This window comes from Sus scrofa, chromosome 1, assembly GCF_000003025.6.
Source record: "Sus scrofa isolate TJ Tabasco breed Duroc chromosome 1, Sscrofa11.1, whole genome shotgun sequence".
Classification (NCBI taxonomy): domain Eukaryota; kingdom Metazoa; phylum Chordata; class Mammalia; order Artiodactyla; family Suidae; genus Sus; species Sus scrofa.
The window spans coordinates 247880088-247892619 of NC_010443.5; the positions used below are offsets into that span (position 1 = coordinate 247880088).

Here is a 12532-nt window from a genome sequence, read left to right on the forward strand (position 1 = left end):
TACCACCCCCAAATTGCCATGTATAATACCGGTCAACAAATCTTCTTCTACTATGCAATGATAAACTGGAAACTACCAAGAAAAGCATCATATGGAGGGCCAGGTTTCTATCCATCAGTTCTTCCTCAGCATGGCCATGGATTAGCCATTATCTAGTGTAATTATAGCTTCAGTTGCTATCATATTCATAAGTTCATACAGGCTTGGAATGAAATTATGTTTATTGTTCCTTCCATCTGTAGGACTCTGTAGTTTTTAGTGAAGTACAGACAGAGGAGAAAAACTAAAATTCAGACATATTATGTCTATAGCATTTCCCTTGTTAACCTATTTTGAAAAAGAAGTTAGACCAGCAATCAGGTCACAGTGGACCCATTCCGGCTCCTACGTTTTACAATCTATCTCTTTCAGGAATTAACAAATTCTTAAGTTTATAACTAGTAAAAATTTGTAAAATAAGTAAAATTTTCCATAAATCTATTTCCACTTCCTAATCAAGTCATAAGTGGATTAATTAATGTACAGTTAAATCATGCAGTATATTAGAACCTTGATCATTGATCAAAGGACATACTACTTCACGTCTTTGCATAAATTAACATCTCACTTCGTAGTGTTTAGACTGAAGACTTCTTGGATATCAGTCATCTAATATATCTGATATCACTCCTAAATTTTAAGAAAACATAGGGAGAGAGAGAAAAAATGCCTTTTTTTAGCTTTCTCCGGTTGCAGCGCCGCGTGGTGAGGAGCTCTTGTCTAATCTGCAGCCATGCCTTCCAAGGGCCCTCTACAGTCGATGCAGGTCTTCGGACGCAAAAAGACGGCCACAGCCGTGGCGCACTGCAAACGAGGTAATGGCCTCATCAAAGTGAACGGGCGACCCCTGGAGATGATCGAACCGCGCACACTGCAATACAAGCTGCTGGAACCTGTTCTGCTTTTGGGCAAAGAACAATTTGCTGGTGTGGACATCCACGTCCGGGTGAAGGGTGGTGGTCACGTAGCCCAGATTTACGCAATCCGCCAGTCCATCTCCAAAGCCTTGGCGGCCTATTACCAGAAATATGTGGATGAGGCTTTCAAGAAGGAGGTCAAAGACATCCTCATCCAGTATGACCGGACCCTGCTGGTAGCTGATCCTCGTCCCTGTGAATCCAAAAAGTTTGGAGGTCCTGGTGCCCGTGCTCGCTACCAGAAATCTTACCGATGAGCCCATCATGATGATCAGGGTTCAGCTTTATAATAAAAATATTTGTGGGGGAAAAAATGCCTTATTTACCTGAAATCAAACAACTGAACAAAATAATCCTGATTCCCTCCTTGTACAAGGTGTGTAGTTAAGAGTCTTCATCTTGGGTAGACTTCAAAACACTTGCCTGAAGGAAAAAAAAAAAAAAATGTTCCCTGGTGGCTCAAAGGGTTAAGGATCCTGCGCTGTCACTGCTAGGGCTCCATTTTTGTCCCTGGCCCAGGGAACTTCTGCATGCCATGGGCACAGCTGCCCCCCCCCAAAAAAAAAATTCATCTGGGGGTATTTTAAGTTTGCTCCTCTTGCTCTGCGATTTGACTAAATAAACTTAAACATCACTAATAATCCAATATGTAAATCTCATTTTCAGCCTGGTAAGCTCTGAAAGATATTCTGCATCAATAAATAAGAAAACTGAATGTTACAAACACATAAAATTTCTTTCAGATTCTGAAATTATTCGAAACCAAAAATGAAGCACATGAAAGAGCTTTAAAATATGGCTATCACCACACATTTACATGCAGAAGCAACTTGCCTTTTGGGGGCCCCCTCGCCAACTCTTTTGCCTGCAACCCTCTTCTTGATTTGGACTCAAGACTCCCCAACTTTCCTGCCCTTGCTTGGCTAAATTTTCTTTGCACCTTGTGCCATTTCCTTTATTTCCTGATTGATGTGTTGATTGGTTGGCTGGTGACATATGCGTTCCTCAATTGGACTTTCTAAATTGGCTTTTCTCCTCCAAACTTTGGTAGCCATCCTCCACCATGAAGGAAAGCATTTCCTCTCCAAGCTCAGAACTCCCAGTGATGTTTCTTCCTAGCAAATGAATGTCATCAATGACTGTCCTACTGCCTCTCCCTGAAAGTTCCCATTCTTTTTAGTCCATCCCACTCTCCAAGCCCTCATTCTATACATGAATTGACAAAAATCAAATCAGTTTAAATAAAAAATGAGAATTACAGTAAAACTCAGTTTCAGTCTGATCACAGCCCCTGAATCCATCTAGACAGGCTACAACAGAACTGACCGGGAGATGGTTTAGAATAACCATGTTAACTAAATGTCAGGGCTCTGGAATAAATCCCAGTTCTACTCTCTCAGTCCTTGGCAAGCCATTTCTTCTCTCAAAACCTCAGCTTTATAATCTGTACAAAGAGATGGTTTGACTAGCAGGTCCCCAAGGTCCTCTTTAGTTCTCAAATTTTGTGGATCTACAGATTATTGTAAAGTTGCCCATTATTAACCCATAACATGAACCCATAACTGCTAACTGACCCATATTAATCACATAATCACAACTTTAGAGGCCATGAAAGAATGTCAGTACTTAAACAAACTTTCCTTTTTTCTCTCCCTACTTTTCCTGTTTGTTATTCAAGTTCCCCAAATTTTAATATTTTATGGTGAAAGAGATGCTATTTTTCCAGCCTGAGTGACACTGGGAAGTACTGGAAATGTCATGACAACGCCTGTCCTCATTTGATCCAGAGCAAATTTGCAGATGCAAGAGCTTCAGATAATCATCCCAACTCCTGGGTGCTCATCCAAACCAAACCTTGGAGCCCTTGGACTTGGTCTCTTTTTTTTAGCAGGAATAAATTAGAGGATTGCACTTTCTGTCTCAAAAGATCTTGGAAACTTTGGGGTGAAACTAACCCATAAGTGAAAAGAGCCATGCTCTACCTATAGTATACACTTGTACAGATGTCCCTAAGTATCCCAGTGATAAGTGGAATGACATTGTAGGACCCTGCACTCTTCCAAAACATCAGGAGGAGGCCAGCTTTCTAAAACATGAGGATGTCCACTTAAAAGCAACTAAAAGGATAAGGTTTCCAGGAGACTGCTGATTTGTTCCAGTGACGGCTTTGGCGAGAGTGACCCACCGCATGGTTTCACCCACGATCTCATCACAAAGAGTTGTCTTTATTTACATACTAAGTTTGAATAGTCGAGACAATTTGGCAGCATTGGGGAGAAGAGATTTCATTGCCACAAATCTTTGAATGCTAACAGCTTTTAAATGTTTTTTCTATATAACATGCTATATTTATGAGACAGGGAAGGAGTAGGTGGTCCAAGGAAATGAAAATGAGAGAGGATTAAGCCAGAGAACAGTGGGGAGCTCTGGCCTTGATGAGATGAAAAAGATTTAAAATTCTCAATTCTATTGTGCATTGAAAGCACCGATTTATTTCCCCAAAGTTTCCGTGAATTATGTTCCAGGGTATGATGTAATCCAAAGTCTAAATAATATGTTGACTCTGTCTCTATTGACACATTCATTCATTCAGTAAATATATTTATTGACAGAGTACTCTGTACAAGGTATTCTATTGCTGTGGAGAGTGGAAAGATATATAAGGCAGAGCTCTGTCCAATATGATCTCATTGACCAGTGAGTAGACAAAAAGATTGGCATATGACAATTATACACCACTCTGCACTGATTATTAAAGAATTAAAGAAGAGGCATTCAAAAATGCATAGCAGGGTGTAAGGGAGAGGAATCCTAGGAAGAAGGGACAGCATGAGCATGGAGGCGGAGACAAAAAGTACAAGGCTATTTTAGGGAATGATTGAGTCAGTGTGGTTTGACGTTAGAGGGAGCAGGGCGGAGGGGGAGGTCTTGGAAAGATCTGAGCAGGTTGGGGCAGGTTATGAATGACTTTAAATCTCATGCTGACAAGTCTGGCCTTTATTTACTAGAAACGAGCAGTCAGTGATGGTCTGGAGCAAGGAATGAATGATATGTTGCTTTCAGAACACTCATCTCAAAGCTGGATGCAGGACTGACTGAAGTGAAAAGAGCTTGGGGCCAGGCTCATCAGTACAGGGCCCTTTCGGCTGACTCAGCACAATAATGACCACACCTAGGGAGGTAAGAAATTAGAAGGCAAAAATAATAACTACAAGAACACATGTGGAAAAATTAGACACCATCTATGCAGAATGAGAAAGAGTTATAGAAAATTCTGGGATTTTAAAGTGGGATGGCAGAAGCAATATGGCTCCCTGAGGATGAACCAGTGTCTAAAGGATAATATTAACTCAATTTTAAACAGTTAAGGAATTAAAAAATATTTACCATCACTTGTAGGTACAGTAAAAATTATCACAACGTGGCAAATCAACTACGCCTCAATAAAACATCTTTAAACATTTAAAAAATTCTCTCTCACCATGCCAGTGCCAAATCTCACTTTTCAAACTTAGATTTGAATCAGGAAGTAATCAAGTCTGGTGACACCTTCTCGTTGTTGGTTTACAAATCCGTTCTGAATTCCCAAGAAGAAGGAACAAGGAAGCACTTCGTGTTTTGTCTAATCACAAATGAGACTGACTATCCAACACCCATTCACTTTGATTGCCTTCCCCACCTTGCCAGCGACTGTCAAAACAGAGCACAGAATGGGTCCATGAAGCATATCCCCGCCTTGCTTCCACGGGGCTGTGAGCGATAGCTCAAGAATAACCAACAATTGGAGAAAATGTGTCCAGTTGGGATGAAGAAGTCATTAGCATAGAGCCCAGAAAAGGACTTGCTATTATCAGTGATCATGGGAATAAATGGCTCCCCAAGGAAACGGTATGTTCTCTTAATAGCTCACACATTATCCAGGTTACTCTGATCAAGTGGAGCAGAGCTAGCAGGGATAAAAATTGCTGAAATGGTGGCAAAGACAAAGCTTCTATGGAAAAGAAGACTCGAAGTACAAAGGAGACTAGAGGGTAACTTTTTAAATAGAAATAAGGAGAGGGCTTATGGCTTGAAATATGTCTGCTTCTGCTGTTATTCCATTCCAATGCTCACTTTCCTAAAACCGAGAAGTGGGTGGAGAGGGGGAGGGATTTGGTAAAACCTGGTCTCTGCTTTCTAACCTTGCCCTGTTCGGAGTCTTTGGGACTGAGTTCTTAACTCATAAGTCTGCTGGGAGAAAAGAGTGTTAGAACAACCCCAGGGAATGTGAGAGCTTCTCCTTATTTTCTGGCTCCCCTTAGCAGGGTTCTGTTAAGTGTCAAAAGCATCCATTTCATCTCCCGTTTGGAGTTGACTGTAGAAAAGAATCTGCACACACAGGCGAATTGCACCTCTGCACACAATGGCAACTGGTTGAAGCTCTGGTTTGGCTTCAGTGAAGTCAGCTGCCCCATATTCTCTGATTGCAGTGCATGTGGGAGAGAACTTCAGAGCTCTTCACTCAGATGCTTTTGGCCAGAGATGATCCCAAAATTACCACAAGGCCCCCAAGTTGGTGGAACCCACACTTTTCATGGCCTTCCAACAGCATTCAGGGAGGTCTTCCTCCAGTTTTGGTGGGTGACATACCTGAGCAAAGACCTGAGCCACTTACAATGAATTAATATTCATGATTAACACCATAATCAGAAAGCTGATTTGTTCCATTCACCCAACATTGATAAGGAAACTGGTGACCAATTACATGAATCGCAAACCATACTTGCATCCCAGGTGATGGTAGCCAAGGCATTTCCACAGTCATTGCCAGGGCATGCTCACCAACTGACACCCAATCTCTCTGTCGATGTAACTCCCTTTACAGAGGAGGAAAGAGGCTCAGAGAAATTCAATGGTTGACTCAAGGTCTCACAAAAAATAGGAGCCAGAACTAGGACTTTCACACAAACCTTCTAGGTTTACGACCCTTGGATTTTTCCTCACCATTCCACACAGTAATTAGAGGCCATGTGCATAAATTGGTACATGTACCAAATCTAAAACCCCACATAATCTTGAATTGTCCCAAACACACACTCGACACCAGGCCAGTTCCATTAAGGCAAACAAAAATCTGTGAGACTGTTTTTTTGGCATGATGTGATCAGTACGCCCCATGGAGCCACTAAAGTTTTCTACTTTGAGTAGACATCTTGGCAGAAAGCCTTTTATTTATTCATCCCAAATAACACCAATATTTTCTAAGTGTCTACACTGTGCTAGGCATGATACTAATTGCATGAAGCACAACTCATATTTGATTCTCAGTTGATGGTGAACATGTTTCTTTTTTTTCCTCTGTAACTTAGGTTAAATAATTCATCCAAGTTGTAGGTGTACTGAGAATGGTACCCCACAATGAAAAATGAAAACTGCCTCTACTTCAAGGCTGTGAAGGTGGGCTGTGGATTCCCAGCACATCTAATTAATTATCCTTCATCCTGCATGGAGCCATGTGGAAAGAGGAGTAAATATTATCTTTAGACATGGTACAAGGACCTATAGGCTCTATCAGGAGATCAATAGTGAGATATCACTGAGGATTTTTTGGGTAGAGGAGGTAGGCTGGGCACAGGCGGAAGTATGGAAATTTCCCTTGGAGTCAGAAGATCTGGGTTCCAGCCCTAGCTTTGTCCCCTATCAGCCTATCAGTAAAGTAACCTTAGACAAGTTACTTAACCTGTCTAAACCTCAGTTTTCTCCTCTATAAAATGGGGATACTAAAAACTTATTTACAAAACAGAAACAGACTCATGGATTTTGAAATCAAATTTATGGTTACCAAAGGGAAAATATGGGCAGAAGGAATAAATTAGGAGGTTAGGATTAACATACACACACTACTATATTTAAAATAGATAAGTAGGCATTCCTGTCAGCGGAAACAAATCTGACTAGTATCCATGAGGATGCAGGTTCATTCCCTGGTCTCCCTCAGTGAGTTAAGGATCCTGTGTTGCCATGGGCTGTGGTGTATTTCTCAGATGCAGCTCGGATCCCATGTTGCTGTGGCTGTGGCATAGGCCAGCAGCTGTAGCTCCAATTCAACCCCTAACCTGGGAACCTCCATATGCCACAGATGTGACCCTAAAAAGATAAAAAAAAAAAAAAAAAGATAAGTAACAAGGACCTACTGCATAGCACAGGGAAATCTATTCAAATTTCTGTAATAACCTATATGGGAAAAATATGAAAAAGAATGGATATCGGTATATGTATATCACTTTGCTATACACCTGAAATGAACACAACATTGTAAGTCACTTACACTCCAATAGAATTTTTTTAATGGGGATGCTAATGGCACCGAGGCAATGTAGAATTTACATAAAATAGTCAAAAGTCTTTATGTTCCAGAAAGTGCTAAGGGGCTATCACTCTGATAGGCATAAATCATTCTCCAGCTTTTACTTCCAGTCTGCCCTTTGCATGTGGACAGCGTGGTGAGGGCAGAGCCATTCTAACAGTCTTTCTGTCCCTTAGCACAGGGACTGGTACACGGTAGGTGATGCTTAGATTTTTGTTCAACAATAGTCTGCTTCTTCCCTTCTTTTTCTCCTATTTGCTTGTGACTTTGCTTCTTCTGGATGATCCCCAGAGCTCACAGCTGCTTTGTTAGAAAGAAGCAGGGACAGCTTTGGGAAGGAATCATTTTCATGATCTAGGCCAGGTATCTTGAGCCACTTGAATGAGACCACTGAGTACAGAATGTTGACTACCAACCAGACAGCCCAATCCCAGGCCCCTGGCCTCAGCATGGCAATTGCAATGCCTTAAATAAGGGAAAACCTGACCAAAGGGGAGCAAAAAGTCCAGCCTGGTTGAATTTCGAACCCACTGTACACTAGAAAAAGAAGGAGCAGGAAGCCTCACCACGAGGCTGTATCAATAGCCCCAGTGTGAGACGGCTCAAAGAGTCTGGCCTCAAGCTTGAGCTGCCACAGCGGTGAAACGGCTTCTAATTTTAGAAATATTAAATAACTGATAATGACACGACCTTGTTAAAGAACCATGTTGGGAGGGAAAAAAAAAAAAAAAAAAAAAAAGGACACTGTTAAAAATAGCATACGGTCTCCCAGCTGAAAATTCCAGGTAAAATATGGATTCACGTCCATAACGTAGGCTCAAAATACTGAGACGCCCCCACGGGACTGCCAAATGTGTGAGCCCAAGGCTCCTGTGTATTCTGAAAGACATCCATTTTAAGCACCCAGCAGGGCACCTCTTAGCATCCTTACGGTGTGAGAGCAGATACAAGCACCGGGAAAACAGAGAAAAAGACAGTGTCCGTGTTCTCAAGGGGCTTAACGTCTAGTCATCAGCCTCATGGAGACTCCCCAACATCATAATTGTGAGATGTGAGGCTATACAGAGAGGCACACAAAACCTAGCTGGGGCAAGCAGCCCCATAGATGGCCTGGGAACGTCTGAAATGCTGCTGTTGGCATCCTATCAAACAGGAATCTGAAATGCAAAACCTAAATAAAGCCAGTGGGCCCCACTCTGGGAGGACAGGGCAATGGAAGACGTGGCAGCCCCCGAAGGTGGGCAGAACCCCAGACAGCATCCCCTTTCCGCCCATCCCTGCAGATAGGCACCTCTACAGCTTGGCTACCTCGCGGATCATTAAATGCTTTTAGCAAAGCTGTCTCCTAGGAGTAACCAGCTTTGAGAGCCAAATTGAAAAAGGTCCATCTGATCATGTAATTGGAGAGAAAGTAGGATCTGTGCCATGATAACACATTAGAGGCATTTGGAGATGAAAGAAAGAAAGAGGTGGTCTAGTAATTAGCAGGGGCCTGAGAGTGGGGAGATGTGGTGCTTCTGGAGGCAATGCCGGAATTCATTTAACATCAGATGCCACCGGTCCCTCCTGATGTGACTCTAAACACAGGAAGAATTTACTGAGCATACCCTAACGAAATCTCATCTGAATTTCTTTGCATCTACAAAACTTCCAACCATTCAGTTTAGAAGAATGATTCTCAGCAGGGGGGCAGTTTTGCCCCCCCAGGGGACATTTGGCAATGTCCAGGGACACTCTTTTTTTTTTTAGTGTCTATCAATGGATGAATGGATAAGGCAAAAGTGGTACATGTGTACAGTGGAATATTTTTAAATTGAAATAGCATTGATTTATAACATCATTAAGTTTCACGTGTTTCACTACATTCTCTTTCTAATTCTGTACTCCCTACAGTAAGCTCTCTACCAAAAATGCAGTTTCCATCTGTCACCATACAGTTTGGTCCTCTTTACCCTCCCTCTCCCCTCTGCCCTTTGGTAATAATTACCCTGTAATCTGTATCCACATGTTTGTTTTTGTTTGGCTTGGTTTCTTCAACTGTTTTATTTATTTTTGTTTAGTAGTTTTTATATTCTACCTACAAGTGAAATCAAATGATATTTGTCTTTCTTCATGTGACTTATTTCACTTAGCGTAATACCTTCAAGTTCCATCCATGTTATCACAAATGGCAAGTTTTCATCTTTCAATGGCTAACTTGTATTCCACTGTATCTATAGACACCATATCTTCTTTATCCGTTCATCCATCAAGGGGCCCTTAGGTGGTTTCTATATCTTGGCTCTTGTAAATAATGCCGAAATGAACAGAGGGGTTCATGTATCTTTTTGAATTAGTGTTTTCATATTCTTTGGGTAAATACCCAGAAGTGGGATTGCTGGCTCATACAGTAATTCTATTCTTAATTTTTCTGAGTAACCTCCATAGTATTTTCCATAGTGCCTGTACCAATCTCGATTCTCAATGACAGCATATGAGATTATTCTCTGTATCCTGGCCAACACTTGTTATTGGTTGTCTTTTTTTAAGTATAGTTAATTTACAATATTGTGTCAATTTCTGCTGTACAGCAAAGTGACCCAGATATATATATGTGTATATATATATATATATACACATTCATTTTCTCATATTATCTTTTTGATGATACCCATTCTGACAGATGTGAGGTGATACCTCATTGTGGTTTTCATTTGCATCTCCCTCATTTGTGATGTTGAACATCTTTCTATGTGTCTATCTTCTTTGGAAAAATATCTATCCTGCTCTTCTGCCCATTTTTTAATATGGTTGTTAGTTTTTGTTGTTGTTGAGTTGTATAAGCTCTTTATATATTTTGGATATTAACCCCTTATTGGATATATCATTTGCAGGTATCTTCTCCCACTTAGAAGGTTACCTTTTTGTTTTATTGATGGTTTATTTTGATGTGCAGAAGCTTTCTACTTTGAAAAATCCCATTTGTTTGTTATTATTTTTGTTTCCCTTGCCTGAGGAGACATATGTAGAAAGATGTTGCTAAGACCAATGACAAAAGCCTACTGTTTACGTTTCCTTCTAGAAGTTGTATGGCTTGGGGTCTTACATTCAAGTCTTAAATCTATTTTGAGTTAATTTTTTTTTCTTTTGTCTTTTTTGCCATTTATTGGGCCGCTCTCGCGGCATATGGAAATTCCCAGGCTAGGGTCGAATCGGAGCTGTAGCCACTGGCCTACACCAGAGCCACAGCAACTCAGGATCTGAGCCTCGTCTGCGACCTACACCACAGCTCACGGCAACGCCGGATCATTAACTCACTGAGCAAGGCCAGGGATCGAACCCGCAACCTCATGGTTCCTAGTCGGATTTGTTAACCACTGTGCCACAACAGGAACTCCGAGTTAATTTTTTTATATGTGAGATAGTGGTCATTCCATTTTTTTGCATGTGGCTAACCAGCTTTCCCAACACCATTTATTGAAGAGACTATCCTTGCTCCACTGTCTGTTCTTTGCTCCTCTGCCATAAATTAATTGTCCATATATGCATAGGTTTCTTTCTAGGCTCTCAATTCTGTTGTCTGGAGACATATTTGCTTGTCATGCTGTGAAGAGATCTTCTCCAACATCCAATGAGCAGAGACATGGATGCTGCTCAACATCCCCTTTAATGCAAGATGTGACAAAGTATTACTTAGCTGAATGGCAATAGTGCTGAGGTTGAAAAACCCTGGTTTAGAATAATGAATGTTTTCTGACATTTCATCCTTTGTAGGCTTATTTTATTTTATTTCTGTTATGTTTTCATCTTGAAAGGCAACACCCATTGAAAACAAGAGGAAATGGTTTATCTTATCATCATTACAATAATGAAAAAGTCCCAGCAGTTAAGATGTTCCAATAGGGTTTACTTATTTCCATTAGGGGGACTTACAGAATGAAGCTCTTGACGATGGGGAAGGAGCTACTGCAACACAGTCAGTCAAATAGTTTGAGATTTCATTTCGTCCCTGAGTTTGAAGCCGCCCAAGGACTTGCCTGACACTTCCAAGACCTCCTGGCCTGAAACAATGTTTTGAAAAAGACAGATGTAAGGGTGTGTGATATCCTATTTGCTGAGAGTGGGCAGGACCATACTACTGCCTGAAAAGATCTTTATAGACTGTATTATATGATTCTCTTCTTGAAAACTTCACCAGCTCCCCACTGTACACAGGACAAAATACTACGCCATTCTCCTTGATCTGACAACACGTCTCCTACCATACCATCCCCTGAATTTTCTCAGCTCACGTTTTCTACCCCAGTCATACTGAATTCCTTGTCTTTCCCAGGATATAACCCTCCTATCACGCTTCCTCTCTTGTTTTTTTAAACATGGAAACTTTCCTCTGCCTGTAATGTCCTCCACTCTGCTCTTCATCTAACCCCTAGCATTCTCCAAAGCATCTCAAACATCAACAAATTGAAGAACCATTTCTGATCTGATACCCACCTTTGCCAACACCCCAGCCTGAGTCTAGTGCCCCGCTTGTGGGCTCCCAGAAGCCCCTGTACCTACCACCAATATAACACCTGTCCCTGTGGTTCTACCTTTCAACTAGTTGCACACTGTCTCTGAGCACTTCGAACAGAGATCACTTCTTGTCCATCTCTGCATGTATACCAACCCCTCTGCCATCTCCCAGACCCAGTGAAGTTGGGCTTGGGTCCCTAACAATTTTCAAGAACTATTTGGGAAAGGAATAGAAGTAGAGAGAAAAGGTGACAAAGAGAAAGAGAAGAAAAGAGAAAGATGCAAGGAAGGTAGCAGCCAGGGAGGGAAGGATGGCAGTAGACAGGAGGAAAAGAAAGAGAATAAAGGAAGAAAGAAAGCAGATTGGTAGAGGAAAAGGAGGAAATGGAGAGAGGAAGAAGGAGAAAGGAAAGAAAAAGGAAGGGGTGGGAAGGAAGAGCTGTGCTCTTGTCCCTTGCTCAGAAAAGATTTCTCTGTTCTCACAGATTTAAGACAAAGCCCTACATTAACTTTTTAAGAATCACATAACTCTTTCATAGCTCTCACCACATTTGTAATTTTAGTTGTATTTGCATGATTATTTACTATGATGTTGCAAACTCCATGAGGTCAACATCTGTTTTCACACACTATTGTGGTTTCAGTACACAGTGTGTCTATAAAAATTATTTGCTAAATAAATGAAAGTGTGGGCAGATTGGCTGAGCAGTGCCAGCAGCTAGTTTTACTAATAAAA

The 12532-nt window shown here is 41.3% G+C and overlaps 1 pseudogene; it reads left to right on the plus strand.

Annotated features, from left to right (window-relative positions):
- Nucleotides 758–1228, plus strand: LOC100154893 (annotated as a pseudogene).